This window comes from Anomaloglossus baeobatrachus, chromosome 2 (assembly GCF_048569485.1).
Source record: "Anomaloglossus baeobatrachus isolate aAnoBae1 chromosome 2, aAnoBae1.hap1, whole genome shotgun sequence".
Taxonomy (NCBI): Eukaryota; Metazoa; Chordata; class Amphibia; order Anura; family Aromobatidae; genus Anomaloglossus; species Anomaloglossus baeobatrachus.
In genome coordinates, this window is record NC_134354.1 from 778,769,992 (window position 1) to 778,794,316 (window position 24,325).

Below are 24,325 nucleotides of genomic sequence, written 5' to 3' on the forward strand. Positions count from 1 at the left end.
TTTTGGACTATGGATATGATTGTTTCTATTCACTGACAGCAATGAGATATTTATGGGAACCTAATGCCATGTGATATGTCGGCAGCATGGCATAGAGCCGGAGGGGCTGACCAGATTTATGCTGTGGTTTTGTAGGAGAAGATTCAGTATAACTTGTACTTTATTGCTAATTTTAGGAGCCAAGTGGGCGGTCCTACTTGGTGACTAACTGCTTTCTTTTTTGACCGTGTGTACAGGGCTAGATGTAAATAATTGATTAGATAGTTCTTGCCTTTTCTTTTCTTCCTAGTCTATTGCACAGTTTTAATCCACGATTAACAGCAATTCCTGTATCCCTTTTTATACAGTGAAGGCTGTCAATCACTGAGTAGCACCTCCCACTAGACTCTTATCAAAAACAGGGATATAAATTAATACAATACACATTATAATAAATCTTCTCCCAGAAATCTATATATCAATCCGCTCAGCTCCTCTTGCTCTATAATAAAACGTCTATATAGTACATTTTGAAAGGTTCCCTTTAAATTGCAAAAGTATTGGCACCATAAAAGACATCTTAAAGGGATTTGATCCATCACAAACCTTTTTATTCTGTCAATTAGCCACAAATGTAAGTTACACGGAGGTCCACTAAAGCTTGGGATGAGGGACTTGAAATCCCCGTACTCGGAGAGCTGGGCGAGGCATGTCCTTTCCCATTTTGGGGCCCCTCATTTGTGGGGAGGGGGGCATAGTTCCTATAGATTTGAGATTTCCACTAGATGTTCTTGTATATAAGCTGACCTGTAGTTTAATATCAGTGTTAAGGTTTAGAACTATGTGAACCCGTCGTATCATTGATTGGAAAGGAAGTGAGGGCTCGGGGGCTGCTGACTCACCGGCAGAGGTTACTCACAGAGTACAAAGCGCTGGAATGATTTTTACATCGAGCTGAAGGAGGCCGCTACTAGAATATGTGGAGCAGAGGGATTTCTGCTGGATGCATTATGGTAAAATACACCCCTGTTATAACCATCAGGAAGCTGAAAACACCACGAGCAGCCCAATGTGGTGTTATATATACGCTGTATACAGCTGAGACACAGTTTTTCCCCCACATTCTAGAAATGACATTTACAGTCAGTGCTTTAACCATCACATGTCAAAAATGCAGGTCAAAAACAATGCATAGTATGTCAAGGGAGCTGGAAAATAATTTTAGAAATATCTATTTCATATCTAATGTGTGACACTATGTTCACTTTGTTATGTAGCTGTAACCTTAAAGTAGATTTGTAAAAAAAAAAAAAAAAAAAGTGTCTACTGTTTTCCCTCTTATATTATTCCCAAAACTCCCCTGAGTATTCCATTTTTCGTTTTTTGTAAATCCGCCATACGGTTCAAGAGATATGATCTTTTTTATTCAGTGATAATTTTCATAGTCTTGACGAGGAGGCGTGGCTCACAGAGTAACAATGCAGAGGAGCCTAAAGACACGCCCCTGAGGATCCTCCTTTGTAGCACTAAATAAAAAGGCCCATATCTCAGGAACCGTATGGCGGATTTACAAAAAACAAAAAATGGAATAGTCAGGGGAGTATAGGGAATAATATCAGATAAAAAAAAATTGGGAATGTCAGATTTATAAAAACAGAAATATCAGAGGAGATGCAGGAATAAAACTAGAGCAAAAACTGGCCACTTTTGACTTGGTGACAGATATTCTTTGGAGATCTCCTCATGTTAATCTTAAAATTACCTGTACTTATCATAAAGGAACAATTCCGAAACTCTCTTTCCTTAGATCTCTGCATTGTGTTATTCCTCTGTTATTCCTCCTAGAAATATATAAAGAAGTTGACAGATGGATGTGATCGGATGTTGGGGGTGACACTTTCCATTTAGCTCTGACTGTGCCGACTTTGGGATATGGGATGGAATGCCAATTTGATAATTTATTCAAGGATTTGCAGGAGGAGTAACAGAGGAACAGCACAACATACTGTAACTTTCATGAGGAATGACAGTTCTTTATTTTGTTCAGATATTCTGCTTTCTGGAGAAATTTTGTATACGGATTTGTATACAGAAGAAGAATAAATAAAGATTACACATAGTAGTGTGGGATTTCTTACACCGTTACAGCAGAATTATGGTATGCTGCCAGAACCACAGGCTTACCTTCAGCCGTGAGAAATAATCATTCTTATGTTTAGGTTTTCACACTCTGAATGCAAGCGAGAGTTTATCTATTCACTTACAGCAAGCAGAGATCTTTAAAATAGTGAACAAGTAAAATACAATGGGCCCGATTCATTGTTCATTCATTCATTCATTCATTCATTTTTAAAGAAAAAGGGATAAAGAGTTTCCAAGCAAGGTAAAAAAGGAACGTCAGAGAGCAGCTTGTGTAGCCAAACACTGCGACCTTCTACAGCCGGAAACTACAGGACTGTCTGTCAAGCGTGACACTCCCATGACATCTACTCATTTGCTGTGCTTGGTGACGTTCTCAGTAGTCATATCTCCAGTTTTCACTCTGATGTCACCTATATCCTATATGGCGTTGCACATGCGCATCCTCCCCTCGGCTCATGATCTCTATTTTCCTGATGGTATTAAGGGATCACACACTTGTTACCTGTGATGAACTACCACTAGGTGTCACCAGAAGCACTTAGTGACGGAGAAGTCCAAAAAAACGGAGGTCAGTAACCAGGAGGTCACATATGGAACACATGAAGCAGGTCAGAGCACAAGCCAGAGGTCAGAAGCCAGGAAGTCACGTAAGGTACACGGTGGAAGCGGAGCCGAGGTCAAAGCACAAGCTGAAGGCCAGAAGCCAGGAAATCACATAAGGTATACGGGGGAAGCGGAGCCGACGTCAGAGCACAAGCTGGAGGTCATAAGCCAGGAAGTCACCTAAGGTACACGGGGGAAGTGGAGCTGAGGTCAGAGCACAAGCTGAATGCCAGAAGCCAGGAAATCACATAAGGTACACGGGGGAAGCGGAGCCGAGGTCAAAGCACAAGCTGGAGGTCATAAGCCAGGAAGTCATGTAAGGTACACGGGGGAAGTGGAGCTGAGGTCAGAGCACAAGCTGAAGGCCAGAAGCCAGGAAATCACATAAGGTACACGGGGGAAGCGGAGCCGAGGTCAGAGCACAAGCTGGAGGTCAGAAGCCAGGAAGTCACGTAAGATACACGCGGGAAGTGGAGCTGAGGTCAGAGCACAAGCTGAATGCCAGAAGCCAGGAAATCACATAAGGTACACGGGGGAAGCGGAGCCGAGGTCAGAGCACAAGCTGGAGGTCATAAGCCAGGAAGTCACATAAAGTACACTGGGGAAAGCAGAGCCGAGGTCAGGGTACAAGTCAGAGGTCAGAAGTCAGGAAGTCACGTAACGTACATTGGGGAGAGCGAAGCCAAAGTCTGGGTATAAACTGGAGGTCAGGAGCCGGGGAACAACGTCAGGGATACAAGAGAAGAGGGAAAACAGGTCCAGGGTGAGAGGACAAGATCAAAGCACAACCGGGAGCCAGAGAACTTACTACAGACAGGAAATACGATTGGCGGAATTCCAGGTCAGGTTGCTCCCTAATGAAGTAGAGCAATCACCTAGAATGAGGTGCCTGGAAAGAGGCTCCTCCCAACACCAGCACAGGAACCGAGGATGGGAACTACCCGTTCACTGGGGCAAAATACAAAACAGAATACTGGCTCTGCTGGAGAGCAGAACACTATGGATCAGAACCATGACAGTACCTATTTTGTGCTGTATTGCACCTTCATGACCCCCACCCCAACCCCGTACAAAGAGAAAGCTTGGTACCCTCCCCAATCTCCTGCTCAGTGGGGGTCTCACCAGTTTGATATCCAGGGGTCACTAATTTTGCCGATAGCCGGTAAGTTGTTGCAATCTTAGCACAACCCCTTTAAGAACTATATCCACCTCGGCCATTCTGTGATTACTTTTTACCGTGGTCCTTCTGGCTTTTACATTATTTCAGGTCCTGAGAGAAAACAGTGAAGTTCTCGTCAGACGGTAATTACAATAAATCTAACCGGTAGAAATTCTTTGTGAATTCGTAATGTGAAAATAGTTTTGCATCCGATAGGATTTCTTTTTAAGAAAAATTATAAAAATTCACCAAAAAAAGCCTCTCCGGAGATAATAAATAAAGAGCTGCTCATTAATCGGAGCAATTTGCTGGTTGGTACTCGGCTATGTGGAAACGTTCCAGCACCTGGTAGGAAAGTGAGACAAAGTATTCATACCCCGCTGCTGAATGGTGGCGAGCCGGGATTCCTCGGGGCCGTCTCGCATTACACCGTTTTAATGCTGAGTAGCCTTTATGTCCTGATTACTTCCAGCTAACTGGCAAATCTCAGATACAGCCACTGCATTGTCTTTATTGTGTTATTTTTTTTTGTTTTTTTGGGTTTTTTTTCGGTTGGGGAAAGCTATTTGTTCTCAGTTTACTGCACAATCTGATCTAAAATGAATTGACGGCTTGGAACTTTTGTGCTGATCATATTTTTTTCGTCTAGGGTTTCTGGTGTTTTGTGGGAATACACCATTTCATTCCAGTTCTTGAATTACATCCTTTCGAGAAAAAAAAAACCTCAAAAAAAACACCCTTCCTTATATTTTCTTCACCCGACTGCTATGTAATAAGATGTGTTCCAGCACTTTGGGGTTTACGTAAATGGACCGAACATGTATCTTTTCTCACCGAAATATCGTAAAATATTTTAATTGTGTTATTTTTGCTGTCAAATATTTCGGAATTTTTTTTTTTTTTTGGCTGGAGAAAAAAAGAAGAGAAATGAGCGTAAAGAAAACAGAATGTAAACATTATGGAGGCGCAGAGTCCAGCAGGAACATAAGGACTTTATAGATTTCTGGCCGGGCTGTTGTGTTCTTACATTTCATCTTGCTCCATTTACTTTCCTGTGGTCTCCTTGTCTTTAGAGGTTCTCATACTGTTTGGATTTTTTTTTTTTGAGACCATGATTTGCCGTTTTTAGCTCATCCTAACATTAACATGCATGCATAAATGTTTTATGTGTTGCTTATTAAGTTCCCCGCCTTAGGAACACCACAATGTCATGAGTGAATCTGGTGTCAGAAGGTCACAGTGCCTTGCCGTTGGCAGGATCACTACTGTTATTTGATAACATTTCCTTGCTAGTGTTGCTTCCTGCCTGGCTGCGGGCTGTAGCTTCCAATCTCAGGTGTGGCTCTTTGGGATCACTCCCCTTCCCTATTTAAGTCATGTGATTTGATGCTCGTGATAGAAACTGAATCCTCATGTCTTTGTGGTCCACTTTGGAAGGAGTTTTCTGTGGAAGACGTCTGTCGTGTTGTGTGCAGCTGTAATGTTTGCTCCACTGAGTGTCTTTCCATTGCATCTTTATTTCCCCTGTTTGTATTCCTTCCCTTGTGTTTCTGTATTGTAGTGGCAAGTCTAGTGATCTCGTCGGCCTGCTCACTAGCCAGGGTGAGTGGAGGGCTAGCTGAGGGCCTAAGGTATCTGGCTCGGCAACAGGTTGCAAGAACCTGTATAGGGGATGCTAGGGAGCTCAGGAGCCAGCTTGGGGTGAGTTCAGGTGGTGTTTCCTCACCTCTCTCCCTAGCGGAAGGTACTTCCGTTGTAACGTGACCCCTGTGGTCCCTGTTGTAATGGAACCAGCAGAGGGAGCTGGAACACCAGGAGAGTGCTAGGCAGAAACTCTCCATTAGATGGCACTAGACTGTAACAATCCAGCAGGGGGAGCTGGAGCACCAGCAGGTGCTAGGCAGAAACTTTCCACTAGATGGCATTAGTCTCCCTAGTGGAAGGAGTGGAAGGTCGTACTGGCCAAAGTCAGAGCCAGGAGGTCGATGAGGTACCAGGGATAAGACTGAGACAGAGTCCAGGAAGAGCCGAGTCCGAAAACCGAGAGAGCGCGTCAGAGACCGGGGGAGCAAGGAAATCAAAGTTTAATTACAAGCCAAAGTTGGGAACCGGGAGATCAGGTAATAGTAGGGAGTACAGGAGGACAGAACAGCAGAAGAGGGAGGATGGGTGTCAAAAGGAACGGAGGCGGTTAGGATGGAAAGCAGGGAGGACGAACAGTCAGGACGGGAGGCAGGGAGAACGTAACCTAAGTCAGAACTTAAAGGGACCAGCGGCACACTGCAGAGCAGAACTATAACTGGCGCCGCAGGAACGGAAATGCCCCCCTCGCACCGGCCACACTCCGGGGAAACCTGACAGCCGTGAGTCATGACACCTGTGTGTTGTAACATCTTCTGGGGGTTTATCAGGTACTAGGTAAAACCTGCTAGTCACGTGATACACTATATAAACCCTTAAAAAAAAATGTGATGGCATCTCATATTGCATGTAAGAATCAATCTGACCATAAAGGTCCATACTGGTCTTTACCAACAACGTGACTACAGTTCACCACCAGCCATGCATAGGCGATGTCTACTGCCAAATTTTTGATTTTCATCCTCTTCCTCTACATCTATCTTGTTGACGATCATCCTTCTATCTCTCCGACCTGTTGATTTTCATTCTCAGCATCTACATTCATTGTGTTCATGGTCGTCCTTTACCTCTCATGGTCATCCTTTACCTCTCATGGTCATCCTTTACCTCTCATGGTCATCCTTTATCTTTCATGGTCGTCCTTTACCTCTCATGGTCGTCCTTTACCTCTCATGGTCATCCTTTATCTCTCATGGTCATCCTTTACCTCTCATGGTCGTCCTTTACCTCTCATGGTCGTCCTTTACCTCTCATGGTCATCCTTTATCTCTCATGGTCATCCTTTACCTCTCATGGTCGTCCTTTACCTCTCATGGTCATCCTTTATCTCTCATGGTCATCCTTTTACCTCTCATGGTCGTCCTTTACCTCTCATGGTCATCCTTTATCTCTCATGGTCGTCCTTTTTCTATTTATTCTTATTGTCCATACCAGACATGGGTCACATGAGAGACCTTGACTGTTGTGGAGAGTCAAATCTACTGGTTGAACTTAATTCTGCTTATTATTATACTTATTATCTTATATTTTTATCCTTTAATATCGAACAGAATTAAGTATGTTGAGCCGCAGCTACTGTTATTACATGTTACAATAGGGCTTATTGTAATGTTCCTTCCTACGTGAGGCAGCGAAGCTAAACAATGCGATTTACTGCTTTTTATAAGTCTTATAAATCACACTGTTCCTGTTATTCAGCCTTAAATATATCAATTAAGTATACAAATACCTAGATGAACAGCTCACCACACAAACAATATGATGCCTCCACAGCCTCCAGCACAGTATGATATTCCCACAGCCACACACACAGTATTATGTCCACTCACACAAGTATGATGTACCCATAGTCCCTCACACAGTGTTATGGCCACTCACACAAGTATAATGTCCCCACAGCCACACACACAGTATTATGACCACCGACACAAGTATGATGTCCTCATAAGCACATACACAGTATTATGGCCACCCACACAAGTATGATGTCCTCACAGCCACACACACAGTATTAAGGCCACCCACACAAGTGTGATGTCCTCACAGCCCCACACACACAGCATTATATCCACTCACACAAGTATGATGTCTCCACAGCTACACACACACACACACACACACACACACACACACACAGTATTATGGCCACCCACACAAGTATGGTGTCCCCACAGCCACACTGCATTATGTCCACTCACACAATTATGATGTCCCCACAGCCACACACGCAGTATTATTGCCACTCACACAAGTATGATGTCCCCATAGTCCCTCACACAGTTTTATGGCCACTCACACAAGTATAATGTCCCCATGTCCCCACAGCCACACACACAGTATTATTGTCACCCATATAAGTATAATGTCCCCAAAGTCCCTCACACAGTGTAATGGTCACCCATACAAGTATGATGTTTCACAACCATTTACACAGTATTATGGCCCCACACACAAGTATGATGTTCCAACAGCCCCTCACACAGTATTATGGCCCCACACACAAGTATGATGTTCCAACAGCCCCTCACACAGTATTATGGCCTCCAACACAAGTATGATGTCACAACAGTCTCTCACATAGTATTATGGCCCCTCTGCACCTCCTACAGTATGATGGCCCTCCACACAAGTCTCGATGCACGACAGCCTTTCACACAGTATTATGCCGTTCCCCCACACAAGTATGATTGCCCAACAGTCCCTCACATAATTTTATGACCCCACAACCTCTCAGACATTATTATGGCTGTTCACACAAGTATGATGTTCCCACAGCCCCTCACAGAATATTATGGTCCCCATACATGTATGATGTTTTCAGCCCCTTGCAAAGTATATTGTAATTAAACACAAGTACGATGTCCCCACAGCCCCTCACACAGTATTATGCCCTTCCACACATTTACTCTACATTAGTACTAACCAATTAAGCCACCCTCTTAATCTCCATCCATCTTGATGATACACTGCCTCAACTTACCCACCAATCTTCTTAATAACCTAATGGCCACGGCTTCTTCTTCATCATCCATCATGTTGATGACTCTCCACCCATCTTGTTAATAGTCAACCTTTTTATATATGTTGATCTTGCTTATGACCTCCATTTATTTGTCTCCATTTGTTGATGTTCATCCTCCTCCTAGCTAACCATGTTCTTGAAATGGCCTCTCTTGGTCTTAATCCTTCATTTTCACATTCATCATCTTCTTTTTGATCTATGTTGCTGATGGTCATCTTGCTCTTCTCTATTGATCTTATTCATAGCCATACTCTTACTTTCCATCTCTTCATCCATCTTGATCACTCTCATCCTCAACGTATCCACTATATCCGCATTGATTTTGTTCCTGGTCTCAGCTTCTCTGTCATCCATTTGTTGATGGCCATTCTTCTACTAGCTAACCATGTTCTCCAAAAGTCATTATCTCTCTGATGGTCATACTTTTCTTCTCATCCTCCTCTTTATCCTTCTTGTTCTTCTTCTTCCTTTCATTCCATGTTTCTGAGGGTCATCCTGTTCCTTTCCATTGATCTTATCATTACTGTCTTCTAAAGGCCACTTTACACACAGAGATAAATCTTTGGCAGATCTGTGGTTGCAGTGGAATCATGGACATATTGTTCCATTTGTACACAGCCACAAACCTGGCACTGATTGTCCACAATTTCACTGCAACCACAGATCTGCCGCAGATTTATCTCTGTGTGTAAAGTGGCCTTTACTCTCCATCCAGCTTGTTCATACCCAATAATGGTCAACCTCTTTATTGCCATTGGTCTGGTTGATGGTCTCCTGTTAGATCATACATCCTGTTTATGGTTGTCCTCTTTCTCTCTGTCCTTCATGTTGTTGATGGTCTCTTTTTTTTTTCTCTCTCTCGTTTTTATATCTTCAAAGTTAGAAAAACCTTCAGCCTTGTCACTTGCTTGATATGCCTTGGCTTCTTACCTTGCCAACTCAAAAGTCTTCATATATGTTAATTTTCACAATCATTATCTTCCTTTTTGATCCATGTTGCTAATGGTCTTCTTGCTCCTCTCCATTGATCTTATTCATACCCATAGTATTACTCTTCATCTCTCCATCCATCTTGATCACACTCATCCTCAACTTCTCCACTGATCTTGTTAATTGGTCTTGTTCTTGGTCTCGGCTTCTTTGTCATCCATTTGCTGATGGCCATTCTTCTACTAGCTAACCATGTTCTTGAAAACTCATTGCTGTTTAGCTCTCTAATGGGAATGCTTTTCGTATCATCCTCCTTGTTCGTGCTCATCTTTTTCCTTTCATTCCATGTTTCTGAGGCTCATCCTGTTCCTTTCCATTAATTTTAGCATGACCGTCCTCTTACTTTCCATCCATCTTGTTCATACCCATTAATGGTCATCCTCTTTATTGCCCTTGGTGTTGTTGATGGTCTCCTCTTAGATCATCCATCCTGTTGATGGTTGCCTTCTTTCCCTCTGTCCTTCTTAATCATAATTCTCTTTTTCCCATATTGTTGATAGTGTCTTGTTTTTCTCTCTTTTTTGTTTTTATATGTCCAAAGTTAGAAAAACGTTCAGCCTTGGCACTTGCCTGGTATGCCGTGGATTCTTACCTTGCCATCTGAAAAAGTCTTCACATATGTCAATTTTCACACTCATCATCTTCCTTTTGAACCATGTTGATGATGGTCATCTTGTTCGTCTCCATTGATCTTATTCATAGCCATACTCTTACGTTCCATCTCTCCATCCATCTTGTTCATACTTATCCTCAACTTCACTGATTTTGTTAATAGTCATCCTCTTTATCTACATTGGTCTTGTTCTTGGTCTCAGCTTCTTTGCCATCCATTTGTTGATGGCCATTCTTCAACTGGCTAACCATGTTCTTGAAAAGTCATTGCCGATTATCTCTCTGATGGTCATGCTTTTCTTCTCATCCTCCTCTTCATCCTTCTTGTTCGTGTTCTTCTTCTTCCTTTCATTCCATCTTTCTGAGGGTCATCCTGTTACTTTCCATTGATCTTAGCATGACCGTCCTCTTACTCTCCATCCATCTTGTTCATACCAGTTAATGGTCATCCTCTTTATTGCCCTTGATGTTGTTGATGATCTTCTCCTAGATCATCCATCCTGTTGATGGTTGTTCTCTTTCTCTCTGTCCTTCTTAATAATAATAATAATCTTTTTCCCGTACATTCATATTGTTGATGGTCTGGTTTTTTTCTCTTTTATTTTTATACGTTCAAAATTAGAAAAACCTTCAGTCTTGTCACTTGCTTGGTATGCCTTGGCTTCTATACCTTGCCATCTCAAAAGTCTTCACATAGTTTTTGAAGGCATCAATACCTTTTTGGTTTTCTGTTTTCCATCTTTGACATCACTTTCGAGTCACAGAAATGACTTTTTTGCTATATTATGACAACTTGGGTTCATCCTTGTACTTTTGAAGGTCTCAAGGCAAAGCAACCGGTTAACACAAATCAAAGCCATAACCATTCTTAGAAGCACCGTGTTCTGACGATCTTTTCTGCTTCTAAGAACGGTGTTTACTGACTTAATGTGTTCCCTCTACAGAACATTTCATTTTCCACTTCAGATTGGAAAGTGCAGAAGATGAAAATATTTTAGCTGGCTGCATGTAGATTATTTTTTCACACTATTTGATATCTTGTTATCTCTTTCTCCGGATCTCTTTTCACACACAACAGAACATTTAAGTACATTCATGTTTCCATGCCTCATGCTTGAGAGCTCTTAAGACTCCCAGTTTTGCTATAAACTCTCGGTTCACCTCTCGTTGCGGCTTTTCTTTCTCCACTTGACCTAGATTCCGCTTCGTTATTGAGACAGAACTGTAGTGACAGTAAATGCTACATTGTACTTTTTAAGGTTCCGGAATCTTTTATCATTGTTGGTGTCAAAGGACATGAAATAGGAAAACATACCTCTACATCGAATCACTAGTAACCAGAACGTGTTCCTCACTGATTTTCTATCATTTTATGACTTATATCCCCTTAGTGTTATCTTTTGGGCGTACACTTCCAGTTTTCTTTGAAACCTCAATAAAGGACTTTTTTTCACATCATCCATTAACACTGGAAACTCTTTGATTTTACGAGGACTGGTCCTGACATTTGGCCCACAGACTGTAGTATATAGGTGTATTCAACAGCAAAAATATCTACAAGGGTGTTTATAAAATAGAGGCAGACCATGTTATTGCTTTTATGGTATAGTTAGAGAGAGAAAGCTCAGCCTTGGTAGATGCTACTCATTTTGGTACTAGGTTGCGCCCTCTACCGAGCAACCATATTGAAGGTGGAAAATTGGCCTGAGCGTCTTAGAAGCACCAATATCTGTAAGGGTATTTATACAATAGAGGTAGACCATGTTGTTGCTTTTATAGTGCAATTAAAGAGAGAAATCCAAGCCTTGGTAGATGAAACTCATTTTGGTAGTAGGTTGTTCTCTCTATCGAGAAACCATATTGAAGTTGGAAACTTGGCCTGAGGGCATTAGAAGGTGTAAACAATGAAGCACCAATTTCTGCAAGGGTGTTTATACAATAGGGACAGACCATGTTGTTGACTTTATGGTGTAATTAGAGAGAGAAAGCCCAGCCTTCGTACATGCTACTCATTTTGGTACTAGGATACGTCCTCTACCGAGAAACCATATGGAAGGTGGAAAATTGGCCTGAGTGTCTTAGAAGCACCAATATCTGCAAGGGTATTTATACAATAGAGGCAGACCATGTTGTTACTTTTATGGTGTAATTAGAGAGAGAAAGCCCAGCCTTGGTAGATGCTACTCATTTTGGTACTAGGTTGTTCCCTCTACAGAGAAACCATATTGAAGATGGAAAATCGGCCTGAGTGTCTTAGAAGGTGTAAATAATGAAGCACTAATATCTGGAAGGGTGTTTATTCAATAGGGGCAGACCATGTTGTTGTTTTTATGGTGCAATTATAGAGAGAAAGCCCAGCCTTCGTAGATGCTACTCATTTTGGTAGTAGGTTGATCTCTCTATCGAGAGACCATATTGACGGTTGAAAATTGGCATGAGGGTTTTAGAAGGTCTAAACAATCAAGCACCAATATCTGCAAAGATGTTTATACAATAGGGGCAGACCATGTTTTTGTTTTTATGGTGCAATTATAGAGAGAAAACTCAGCCTTGGTAGATGCTACTCATTTTGGTACTAGGTTGTTCCCTCTACCGAGAAACCATATTGAAGATGGAAAATTGGCCTGAGTGTCTTAGAAGGTGTAAACAATCAAGCACCAATATCTGCAAGGTTGTTTATACAATAGGGGCAGACCATGTTGTTGTTTTTATGGTGCAAATATAGAGATAAAGCCCAGCCTTGGTAGATGCTACTCATTTTGGTAGTAGGTTGATCTCTCTATCGAGAGACCATATTGAGGGTTGAAAATTGGTAATTTTTAGTGCTGAAGTGCACATTTAGTGCTGGCTTTTTGTTTTTCTTCATTGAATTGGTCAGTGGCTGACCCCCACCTTGCTATGCACCCCAATTTGGGATGTATTCCATCTGTCTAGATTTTGGCGGTTGGTGACTGTTCACATTGTCATCAGGCCTTGTCCACAGGCTATTTACTTCATGCAGCATTTGCTTGGACCTGTCCCGCCCACAGCCATGACTCAGTCATGGGTACGGGATTGAAATAGACCAGGTGGGTGCTGCTAAGAGCAGTTCTACTATTCATATGTGAGGCCGTATGGCACATTTTATAGAAATATTTTAGTGTAGGACTGCCTCAAATGAGATTTGCCGTGATGTGGCGAAGCAGCTCAAGAAATTGCAATTTTTTGCCAAAAATCTCAAACATTTTTTATAATAAGTACAGTTTGGAATTTTTAGTGCTTAAGTGCACATTTAGTGCTGGCTTTTTGTTTTTCTTCATTTTGGTACTAGGTTATTCCCTCTACCGAGAAACCATATTGAAGATGGAAAATCGGCCTGAGTGTCTTAGAAGGTGTAAATAATGAAGCACCAATATCTGCAAGGATGTTTATACAATAGGGGCAGACCATGTTGTTGTTTTTATGGTGCAATTATAGAGAGAAAGCCCAGCCTTGGTAGATAATACTCATTTTGGTATTAGGTTGTTCTCTCAATCGAGAAACCATATTGAAGGTGGAAAATTGGCCTGAAAGTCTTAGGGGTACTTTGCACGCTGCGACATCGCAGGCCAATGCTGCGATGCCGAGCGCGATAGTCCCCGCCCCCGTCGCAGCAGCGATATCCTTGTGATAGCTGCCGTAGCGAACATGATCGCTACGGCAGCTTCACATGGACTCACCTGTCCTGCGACCGTTGCTCTGGCCGGCGACCCGCCTCCTTGTTAAGGGGGCGGGTCGTGCGGCGTCACTGCGACGTCACACGGCAGGTGGCCAATAGGAGCGGAGGGGTGGAGATGAGCAGGATGTAAACATCCTGCCCACCTCCTTCCTTTCGCATATCCTACGGAAGCCGCAGTGACGCTGGTAGGAGATGTTCCCCGCTCCTACGGCTTCACACACAGCGATGTGTGCTGCCACAGGAGCGAGGAACAACATCGGACCATCGCGTCAGCGTAATTATGGATTACGCCGACGCTGCACCGATGATACGATTACGACGCTTTTGCGCTCGTTAATCGTATCATCGAGCCTTTACACACTACGATGTCGCATGCGATGCCGGAAGTGCGTCATTTTCAATTTGACCCCACCGACATCGCACCTGTGATGTCGTAGTGTGCAAAGCCCGCCTTAGAAGGTGTAAACAATCAAGTATTTTTGTCTTAAAGGGAATCTGTCTGTCAGTAGTTTCTTGCCATGTGATCTCAGAGCACCATGATATAGGGTCAAAGACCCTGACTCCAGCGATGTGTTTAACTGTTTCAATACAATCATTATTTTATCATCAGGAGATTATTACTACAGGTCAAGCTGCCTTGTGCCTCCTAGTCTGACCACACCCACACCGCTAATATACTTTTCACACAAAAAGCTGCCATTCAGTGGTGTAGACAGGGTTATACAGGGCTCAACACTTCAAGCTCTGCTACATTTGTGTCAGAAAAAGCTAAGATTTTATAATAACCTTTTTACACAGTAAACTTAACTGATACACCACTGTCCCTACATCATGCTGCTGGCAGATTACATAGCAAAAACCTGATGACAAAATCTCTTTATACCTCATTTACTTGTCAATTTTGGCCTATAAATGCGCGATAACCAACTATGTAATGGCCCTTTCACAGAGTCTGCCCAAACACAATGTGTAAACCGGCCACAATGATTTAATGGTCTGTGCGAATAATCGGCGGCATGTTCACATAGGCTGACAATCGGGAATGGGCATCATTCTGAAAGCTCATTTGCTAATGTCAACCTTTAGATGTCAAAACCTGGCACTCTACCCAGTGAGGTGGTGGTGGGGGGGAACCAGTTTAATCTTAGCTTTGAAGCCCCTCTTTAGAGAACCACCGACTGATTAGAGAGTGTAAACAATCACCAAGTTCCTCGGTCTTAAGACCAATTTGCCTCTCCTGATTTCTTCTCGTAAATGAGTGCCAAACAATTGTATTCAAGAGGAGCGTTGGCTCTTCGAAACAAACTGTGTCGAGACACAACAATTATATTAATACCATGGTTCTGTCCTCATAAAAAAATGGATATTGTCGGCGTGTCCCTTATTCTCACGAGGAAATGTGCCCCCAACTGCAATTTTATGATGGTCCACATATAAAATTTGCAGCACTTATGCACAGTCCAAACGATCAGGAGTGAGCATCCTCCAGAATGTTCATGTACCAATATCGGCTCATGTTTCAAGATTGACACTCCAATGTGGGGCCAACTTTAAGGGGGTTGTCTACTACTAGGACAACATCTGATTCCACTCTTTTCCCCAAGGTAAAATAAAAAAAGCCTATACTCACCTTCCGTATCAACGCCATTCCAGTGGTGCCACAATTCACGTTTCTGAGGCTGATGTGACATTGTGACGTCATGCGAGACCCTCATCTAATCAGTGCCAGCTTCCTTCACCCTCACCTTCAGACATAGGAGCAGGACATGAGGTCAGCCTCTGCACTCACTTCCTGTTGATTAACTCGTTTGGTCAGAAGATGGGAAGATAGAAGAAGGCGGTGATTGGATGTAGAGCTCGCATGACGCCACAACATCACGTGAGTCCCGTGAATGTACACTTCTGGAATGGCGCCGGTACGGGAGGTGAGTACAAACTGTTTTATTTCACTTGGAGGAGACGTGGAATCAGAAGGGGAGGTCGTAGTAGTGGACAACCCCTTAAATCTTTGCTTTGGTGCTTCTTCATGCCATCGAATACCTAAGAGCCACCTGGTGATGATGTTGAGTTCCATTCCGATGCACAGGTTCGTGAAGAACGTAGAGCCCATTCCCGTTCCATCTTGCTTCCTATTGATCTTTTCTACCTTATTATTATCCAGAAGGGAAACCTAAAGATTTCCAACCCCAAAAATGTTGATGGATCCAAGGTGTTTTGAACACTGTAGGTTAAAGGGAACCTGTCACCAGATATTGGCCTTCTAAACTAAAACTAGCACCTTAAGCAGCGCCTGTGCTGCATTCTATAAAGGTGCATGTTACCCCCTGATCCCCCATGTAGACCCCAAAAATACCTGTCAGGTCCGATGGGCGTCATAATCTGCACCTCCTGTCCCTCCTTTTGCCCTCCTCCTGTGCTGATTTAAGTGGATGACGCTTTGGTCGTCATCCATGAAGGTGGGCAAAATCTTGCACCTGCACATATTCCGAGTTCGTGCAGGTGCACTTTGCCCTAACCTATTGCGGGCACAGCGAAAATGTAGATGCGCCTGCGGGAACCTGCGAGCTTTTGCCCAGCGATGTGAAAGATGTCACCCTCTTCAGCCACATCATTGGGCAAAATCTCACGCCTGCGCAGAGAACTCACCGGTTCTCGCATGCACACCAATGTTTTCAGCTCCGTAGAGTGAAGTGCGCCTGCGCGAGTATGTAATATGGAGATTTTGCCCCCCCTACGTGGATGGCGTCCAAGGCTTCATCCACATCAATAACCACAGGGGGAGGGCGAAAGGAGGGACGTGAGACGCAGATTAGGATGCCCATTGGATGGGAGTTTTTATAAAGGTATTTTTAGGGTCTACACGGGGGTCAGGGGGTAACGTGCACCTTTTATAGGATGCGGCACAGGCCCTGCTTAAGGTGCTAGTTTTAGTTTAGAAGGCCAAAACCTGGTGACAGGTTCCCTTTAACCTACAGTGTTCAAAACATCTTGGATCCATCAACTTTTTGGGGTTGGAAGTCTTTTGGTTTCCCTTCTGGATAATCAATGTAGATCATTAGGAAGTGAGATGGAACGGGAACGTGCTCTACGTCCTTCACGAGCCTGTGCATCGGATCGGCACTCAACATCATCACCAAGGGTTTATGTTCTCGTGTAATTTTCATTAAATACCGGCATCTTGCATAAAGAAAAAAAAACAGCATGATGTTTGGCACCGGCCTCATCTGTAGCTAAGTAATGCACTTAGCGTCATTACAAGCCTTAAATGCAGTCATCGAGGAGTCTAATTGCATTTTAAATTGGTTTGTTTTTCAGTTGAATAGGTCGGGATGCAAAGAGAAAAACAAAATGGGAGGGAAAGGAAAGGGGGGAACAACACACAAACAAGTCCCTCCATTACAACTGCTCATTACGGGAACTTGCTCCTCTCACTAAGTACCAGCCCCGGCTGTGACCTCACACCGGCCTGTGGCTGGGTCCAAAGACACCAGGCAGTATCTTCTGACCTCGTTCTGTCAGTCCCAGTAACAGGGTCCCGATGTGATCCAACCAAACAGATCCCATGACCTGTCCGAGATCACATCAACGGAGACTAAAGACTCCCACCTCCGGAGGATCCCCGTAAGAAACTACATGGAACCGGATCTCATTTGGAATCTGTTAAGTTGGGGTTTTTTTTTTTTGTTTTTTTTTTTTTTTTTTTTTAAATTATTTATTTATTTTAACTTTTGAAATCATTATCTAAAAAAGAACTCAGAAATCTTGCCAATTACTAATAATTCCTGTTTTGCAAAGATGACTTTTTGGTAGTTTCATTATTGTATCAGAGAGGATTACTATGATCAAAAACACTTCTACGTAAAAAATATAACAGGTGTTTCACTATATACATTAGATAACACAGGATCCACCATTCACAATAGGTGGTGTCACAGCTCACCTCCTCCTCCTGTACAGTGAATGATAACCCCTCTATATACATTAGATAACACAGGATCCACCAAATAACAATAGGTGATGTCACAGCTCACCTCCTCCTGTACAGTGACTGATAACACCTCTATATACAGTAGATAACACAAGATCCACCATTCACAATAGGTGATGTCACAGCTCACCTCCTCCTGTACAGTGACTGATAACATCTCTATATACAGTAGATAACACAAGATCCACCATTCACAATAGGTTATGTCACAGCTCCCCTCATCCTTCTGTACAGTGATTGATAACACCTCTGTATTACGTAGATAACACAGCATCTACCATTATCAATAGGTGATGTCACAGTTCACCTCCTCCTCCTGTTCAATGACTGACAACAGCTCAATATACAGTAGATTACTTACTATGTACCATTTACAATAGGTGATGTCACAGCTCACCTCCTCCCTGTCCTGTGAAATGACTGGTAACCGCTCTGTATACAGTAGATAACACAGAATCCAATAGGTGATGTCACAGCTCACCTCCTCCTGTACAGTGACTGATAACACCTCTATTTATAGTAGATAACACAGAATCCAATTGGAGATATCACAGCTCACCCTCCTCCCACTCCTGTACAATGACTGATAACACCTCTATATACAGTAGATAACACCGGATCCACCAGTCACATTCGGATATGTCACAGCTCACCTCCTCCTCCTGTACAAAGACTGATAACACCTCTGTATACAGTAGATAACAGGATACACCATTCACAGTAGGAGATATCACAACTTACCTCCTCCTCCTGTACAGTGACTGATAACACCTCTATATACAGTAAATAACACAGGATCCACCAGTCACAATCAAAGATGTCACAGCTCACCTTTTCCTCCCCTTCCTAGGCCATGGTGGTTAAAAACAAACAAGTGTTCATTTATAAGTTTATAGGGTGGAATTCTTTGTGGCAAGTTTTGCGGATTTTATTTTTGAGTTCCTAAAGATTACGTGTCTCGCTCTCATAAGACCATTGTTGTGTATTATTTTCAGTGCGCTCGGTAGGAATAAAATAACCTCGGAATAAACACCTTCTTGTTGCTTTAGAAATGTAGCTGCTATTGGATCCGTTTCTGTCCACGGAGATCTACTGCTGAGAATCGTTGTATTACAGAACTATTTCACCATATTAAATGCGTCACATGGGTCCCATTTTCTTAGCCTGTTTGGATCTTTAGGTGTGTGATGTGCGGACTCCTACCTTTCCCATTCTCTTGGCCGGTTTGGATCTTTAGGCGTGTGATGTTCAGAAGCTTACCTTTCCCATTCTTTTGGCCGGTTTGGATCTTTAGGCGTGTGATGTCCAGAAGCCTACCTTTCCCATTCTCTTGGCCGGTTTGGATCTTTAGGCGTGTGATATGCAGAAGCCTGCCTTTCCCATTCTCTTGGCCGGTTTGGATCTTTAGGCGTATGATGTTCAGAAGCCTACCTTTCCCATTTTCTTAGCCGGTTTGGATCTTTAGGCGTGTGATGTTCAGAAACCTACCTTTCCCATTCTTTTGGCCGGTTTGGATCTTTAGGCGTGTGATGTGCAGAAGCCTACATTTCCCATTCTCTTGGCTGGTTTAGATCTTTAGGCATGTGATGTGCAGAAGCCTACCTTTTACATTTTCTTGGCCGTTTGGATCTTTAGGCGTGTGATGTTCAGAAGCCTACCTTTCCCATTTTCCTGGCCTGTTTGGATCTTTAGGCATGTGATGTGCAGAAGCCTACCTTTCCCATTCTCTTGACTGGTTTGGATCTTTAGGCGTGTGATGTGCAGAAGCCCACCTTTCCCATTTTCTTAGCCTGTTTGGATCTTTAGGCAAGGGATGTGCAGAAGCCTACCTTTCCCATTCTCTTGGCTGGTTTGTATCTTTAGGCGTATGATGTTCAGAAGCCTTCCTTTACCATTCTCCTGGCCGGTTTGGATCTTTAGTCGTGTGATGTGCGGAAGCCTACCTTTCCCATTCTCTTGGCCTGTTTGGATCTTTAGGTGTGTGATGTGCAGAAGCCTACCTTTCCCATTTTCTTGGCTGGTTTGGATCTTTAGGCGTGTGATGTTCAAAAGCCTACATTTCCCATTCTCTTGGCTGGTTTAGATCTTTAGGCATGTGATGTGCAGAAGCCTACCTTTTACATTTTCTTGGCCGTTTGGATCTTTAGGCATGTGATGTTCAGAAGCCTACCTTTCCCATTTTCCTGGCCTGTTTGGATCTTTAGGCATGTGATGTGCAGAAGCCTACCTTTCCCATTCTCTTGACTGGTTTGGATCTTTAGGCGTGTGATGTGCAGAAGCCCACCTTTCCCATTTTCTTAGCCTGTTTGGATCTTTAGGCATGGGATGTGCAGAAGCCTACCTTTCCCATTCTCTTGGCTGGTTTGTATCTTTAGGCGTATGATGTTCAGAAGCCTTCCTTTACCATTCTCTTGGCCGGTTTGGATCTTTAGTCGTGTGATGTGCGGAAGCCTACCTTTCCCATTCTCTTGGCCTGTTTGGATCGTTAGGTGTGTGATGTGCAGAAGCCTACCTTTCCCATTTTCTTGGCTGGTTTGGATCTTTAGGCGTGTGATGTTCAAAAGCCTACATTTCCCATTCTCTTGGCTGGTTTAGATCTTTAGGCATGTGATGTGCAGAAGCCTACCTTTTACATTTTCTTGGCCGTTTGGATCTTTAGGCGTGTGATGTTCAGAAGCCTACCTTTCCCATTTTCCTGGCCTGTTTGGATCTTTAGGCATGTGATGTGCAGAAGCCTACCTTTCCCATTCTCTTGACTGGTTTGTATCTTTAGGCATGTGATGTGCAGAAGCCCACCTTTCCCATTTTCTTAGCCTGTTTGGATCTTTAGGCATGGAATATGCAGAAGCCTACCTTTCCCATTCTCTTGGCTGGTTTGTATCTTTAGGCGTATGATGTTCAGAAGCCTTCCTTTACCATTCTCTTGGCCTGTTTGGATCTTTAGGTGTGTGATGTGCAGAAGCCTACCTTTCCCATTCTCTTGGCCTGTTTGGATCTTTAGGTGTGTGATGTGCAGAAGCCTACCTTTCCCATTCTCTTGGCCTGTTTGGATCTTTAGGCGTGTGATGTGCAGAAGCCTACCTTTCCCATTTTCTTGGCTGGTTTGGATCTTTAGGCGTGTGATGTGCAGAAGATTGTGTTTATTTTTTATTGATCGAAGATAATTGTCTTCATTATTCCTTGGCTACATGAAATACAATGGTAATTTCATCATCCTGGGTTGTGTTATTTCTCCAATGTGAGTTTTATATACTTTATAAACATTCATTCTTTATCTCAATGAGCACTTTGTAAAGTTGGCAAAATACCTCATTCAGTCAATGGTTCTTCTTCCCGACTCACCCTTATGCGTGCTTTACACAATGCGATCTATCGTGCAATCGCATGTGCGATGGTACCCGCCCCCGTCGTTTGTGTGTTACTGGCAAATCGCTGCCCGTGTCGCACAAAGTCGTTAAAGCGCCGTTACACGTACTTACCTGCTGTGCGACCTCGCTGTGGGCGGTGAACATCCTCTTCCGAAGGGGGAGGGACGTTCGGCGTCACAGCGATGTCACACAGCCGCCGGCCAATAGAAGCGGAGGGGCGGAGATGAGCGGGACGTAAACATCCCGCCCACCTCTTTCCTTGCGCATAGCCGGCGGGAGCCGCGGGACGCAGGTAGGCTGAGTTTATCGTTCCCGGGGTGTCACACGGAGCAATGTGTGCTACCCCAGGCACAATGAACATCCGGCGCCATGTAAAATAAACAATATTTTAAAACCTAGTGACGAGTACACGACTCAAAATTTGTGAGCGATACTGTGTCACATGAGGCGTCGTGAACGATGCCGGATGTGCGTCACGAAAATCGTGACCCCGACGATGCATCGCACGATAGCTCGTCTTGTGTAAAGCCCGCATTACACATGTATGCTCGTTTTTGTCAAGAAAGACCATATGTTGCTGTCAGCTGCCCATTTCCCATAAAAACAGAGGCTAAGGCATGTTGAAATCCTACATGACTGATCCTTTCTTCTGGTTTCTTCAGTTGGGGGGAGAGTCGGCACAACTCAAAACACATAAAATTGGCTTTGCAACCAATACAGTTCCTAGGGGAATGAGCACCAAAAAGGATATTTCTGTTGTATCCACCTATGGCAAATCCACAGAATATTCCAAAATAGACACTATTTTGGTATCACGAGTGTGGCATTGCTTGATGTGATCTTGGGGGGATTTGTGATAACAAGCTCACATCTGAGTTGGAGCGTATTTCATTCCATCTGGTACTGATCGGGTTGTGCTGAATTTTCATCTTGCAGAGATCTAACAGGTAGTTGTAAGCTCAACTACAGCCACTTCATTCTTCTATAAATATCCACTCCTCACTCCTCCCTATGCCGTCTATAGCTCATACCTATGCTGTCGTTGTGGAAGGAACTTATTTCCACTGAGCTGTGGTGTTGTTACAGCTGCAAATCTCCTGCTGAAGAAACCTTGGAGTTCACATTGTTGTCTTTCCCCACCTGTTTCTTACCTACCTTGTCGTCTTATTGCAGTGGCGAGACTAGCATCTCGTTGGCCATCACTAGTCAGGGTGAGTTCAGGGTCACTGAGGGCCTAGACACGTGATCGGCGCAGGGGGAAAGGACTCATGTAGGAACATTGGGGACAGCAGGGATCAGCCTTAGGTGAGTGTTAGGAGGTGACCCTGCTCCTCTCTCCCTTGCGCCAGGGCACTTCGATGTACCCTGTGGGTTGCGGCGCTTGGCAGGACTCCCATCTACACCTGGCAGGACGCCGGTAGTCACTGTGTAAAAACTAGATGCAGAAACCACAAATAGGACCTGCATCTATCTCGAGATTGGGACCACAATGCGCCCCTTTGTCAGTAGAGAGATAGTTAACCTTCTGTTTATATTTCACCCACCTCTCAACTGAAAGTATCATATGAGGAGGTCTCTTTCTCGATATAGTTGTGTGCCCGCATCCACTATACATTTATGGCATATCAGTTGGATACACCTCTATTTCAGTGGTTAGTCTATTGATTTAAGACACCGAGGTTGTAAGTTCAAACACTACCAAGAGCAAAACTGTAAGAAGTTTGTATGTTCTCGTTGAGTTTGTGTGGGTTTTCTCCTGGTAATTTTGTTTCCTCCAAAGTCGGACTGAGAAAAAATTCACATTGTGATTCCCATTAGAAACTTGATGAGAAGCGCTGTAGAATATGATTTTACTATGTAAGCAAGGATAATGGATACAATTATTGGTGTTTTTTATGGATGAGGCTGCAGAGCCCTGTTTCTTGGATAGCTGTGGTCCCAACAATTGCACCTCTAGTGATCAGCAAGTTATCCCCTGTCCACAGAATATGGTCCCAGTTCATCAAAGGTTTTATGCCAACAACTTTAAAAATTCACAAAATTGTGCATGGAGTTGAGCCAAAATGTTGCAACTTTTGGCTTTTCTACCCCAGTTTTTCCCAGATCTGCCCTAATTGGAGGACTTAGGCGGGCTTTGCACACTGCGACATCGGTAACAATGTGTTACCGATGCTGCAGCGATAGTCCCGCCCCCGTCGCACATGCAATATCTAGTGAAAGCTGCCGTAGCGATTATTATCGCTACGGCAGCTTCACACGCACATACCTGCCGTGCGACGTCACTCTGGCCGCCGACCCGCCTCCTTCCTAAGGGGGCGGGTCGTGTGGCGTCACAGCGACGTCACACGGCAGGCGGCCAATTGAAGCGGAGGGGCGGAGATGAGCAGGATGTAAACATCCCGCCCACCTCCGTCCTCCTCAGGTAGGTGATGATCCTCGCTCCTGCGGCTTCACACACAGCGATGTGTGCTGCCGCTGGAGCGAGGAACAACATCGCACCTGTCGCTGCACCGGCATTATGGAAATCTCGGAGGCTGCAGCGATGATACGATAACGACGCTTTTGCGCTCGTTCATCGTATCAAAAAGGTTTTACACGTTGCGATATCGACTGCGACGCCGGATGTGCGTCACTTTCGATTTGACCTCATCGACATCGCACGTGGTCGCAACGTGCAAAGCCGCCCTTAGGGTGTGATTGGGGGATGGTAGGGGCTTATTGCTATAGGTCTTCTAATTCATGACAAGCTGTGGCTCCTAGTCCTTGGCCAGGATAACATTTCTGGTGTAGCGCAACAGATGCGCACAACACTTATCAGATGTTCCAGATACACAGAGAGGGGTGCACCCCTCTCTCTGTATCAGAAGTGTCTGACTTCATTAGGCCTCCTCATCAAGACTGCAAAGGAAATTGTCGTTCTTGATGAGATGGGGTCATGCGATGTTTGGCTTTGCACACACCTGCTGGCACAGTGTCGTCAGACACTGTTCACACCACAGAGTCTGACAAGCAACCTGAGGCTTCTGGATTGTTCAGCCTGAGCTGGGCGTCGGCTGGTTCAGGTTTACTGATCTTCCTCCCTGCAGGAGTTAATTCATGCAGATTTGTAAGCAGGACCTAAAAG

The 24,325-nt window shown here is 43.9% G+C and overlaps 1 protein-coding gene across 5 annotated transcripts in view; it reads left to right on the forward strand.

The window, feature by feature from the left end:
- Positions 1-24,325, forward strand: part of FAT3 (FAT atypical cadherin 3) — an 846,518-nt gene that overhangs the window by 266,106 nt on the left and 556,087 nt on the right. The gene's annotated exons all lie outside the window — the stretch shown is intronic.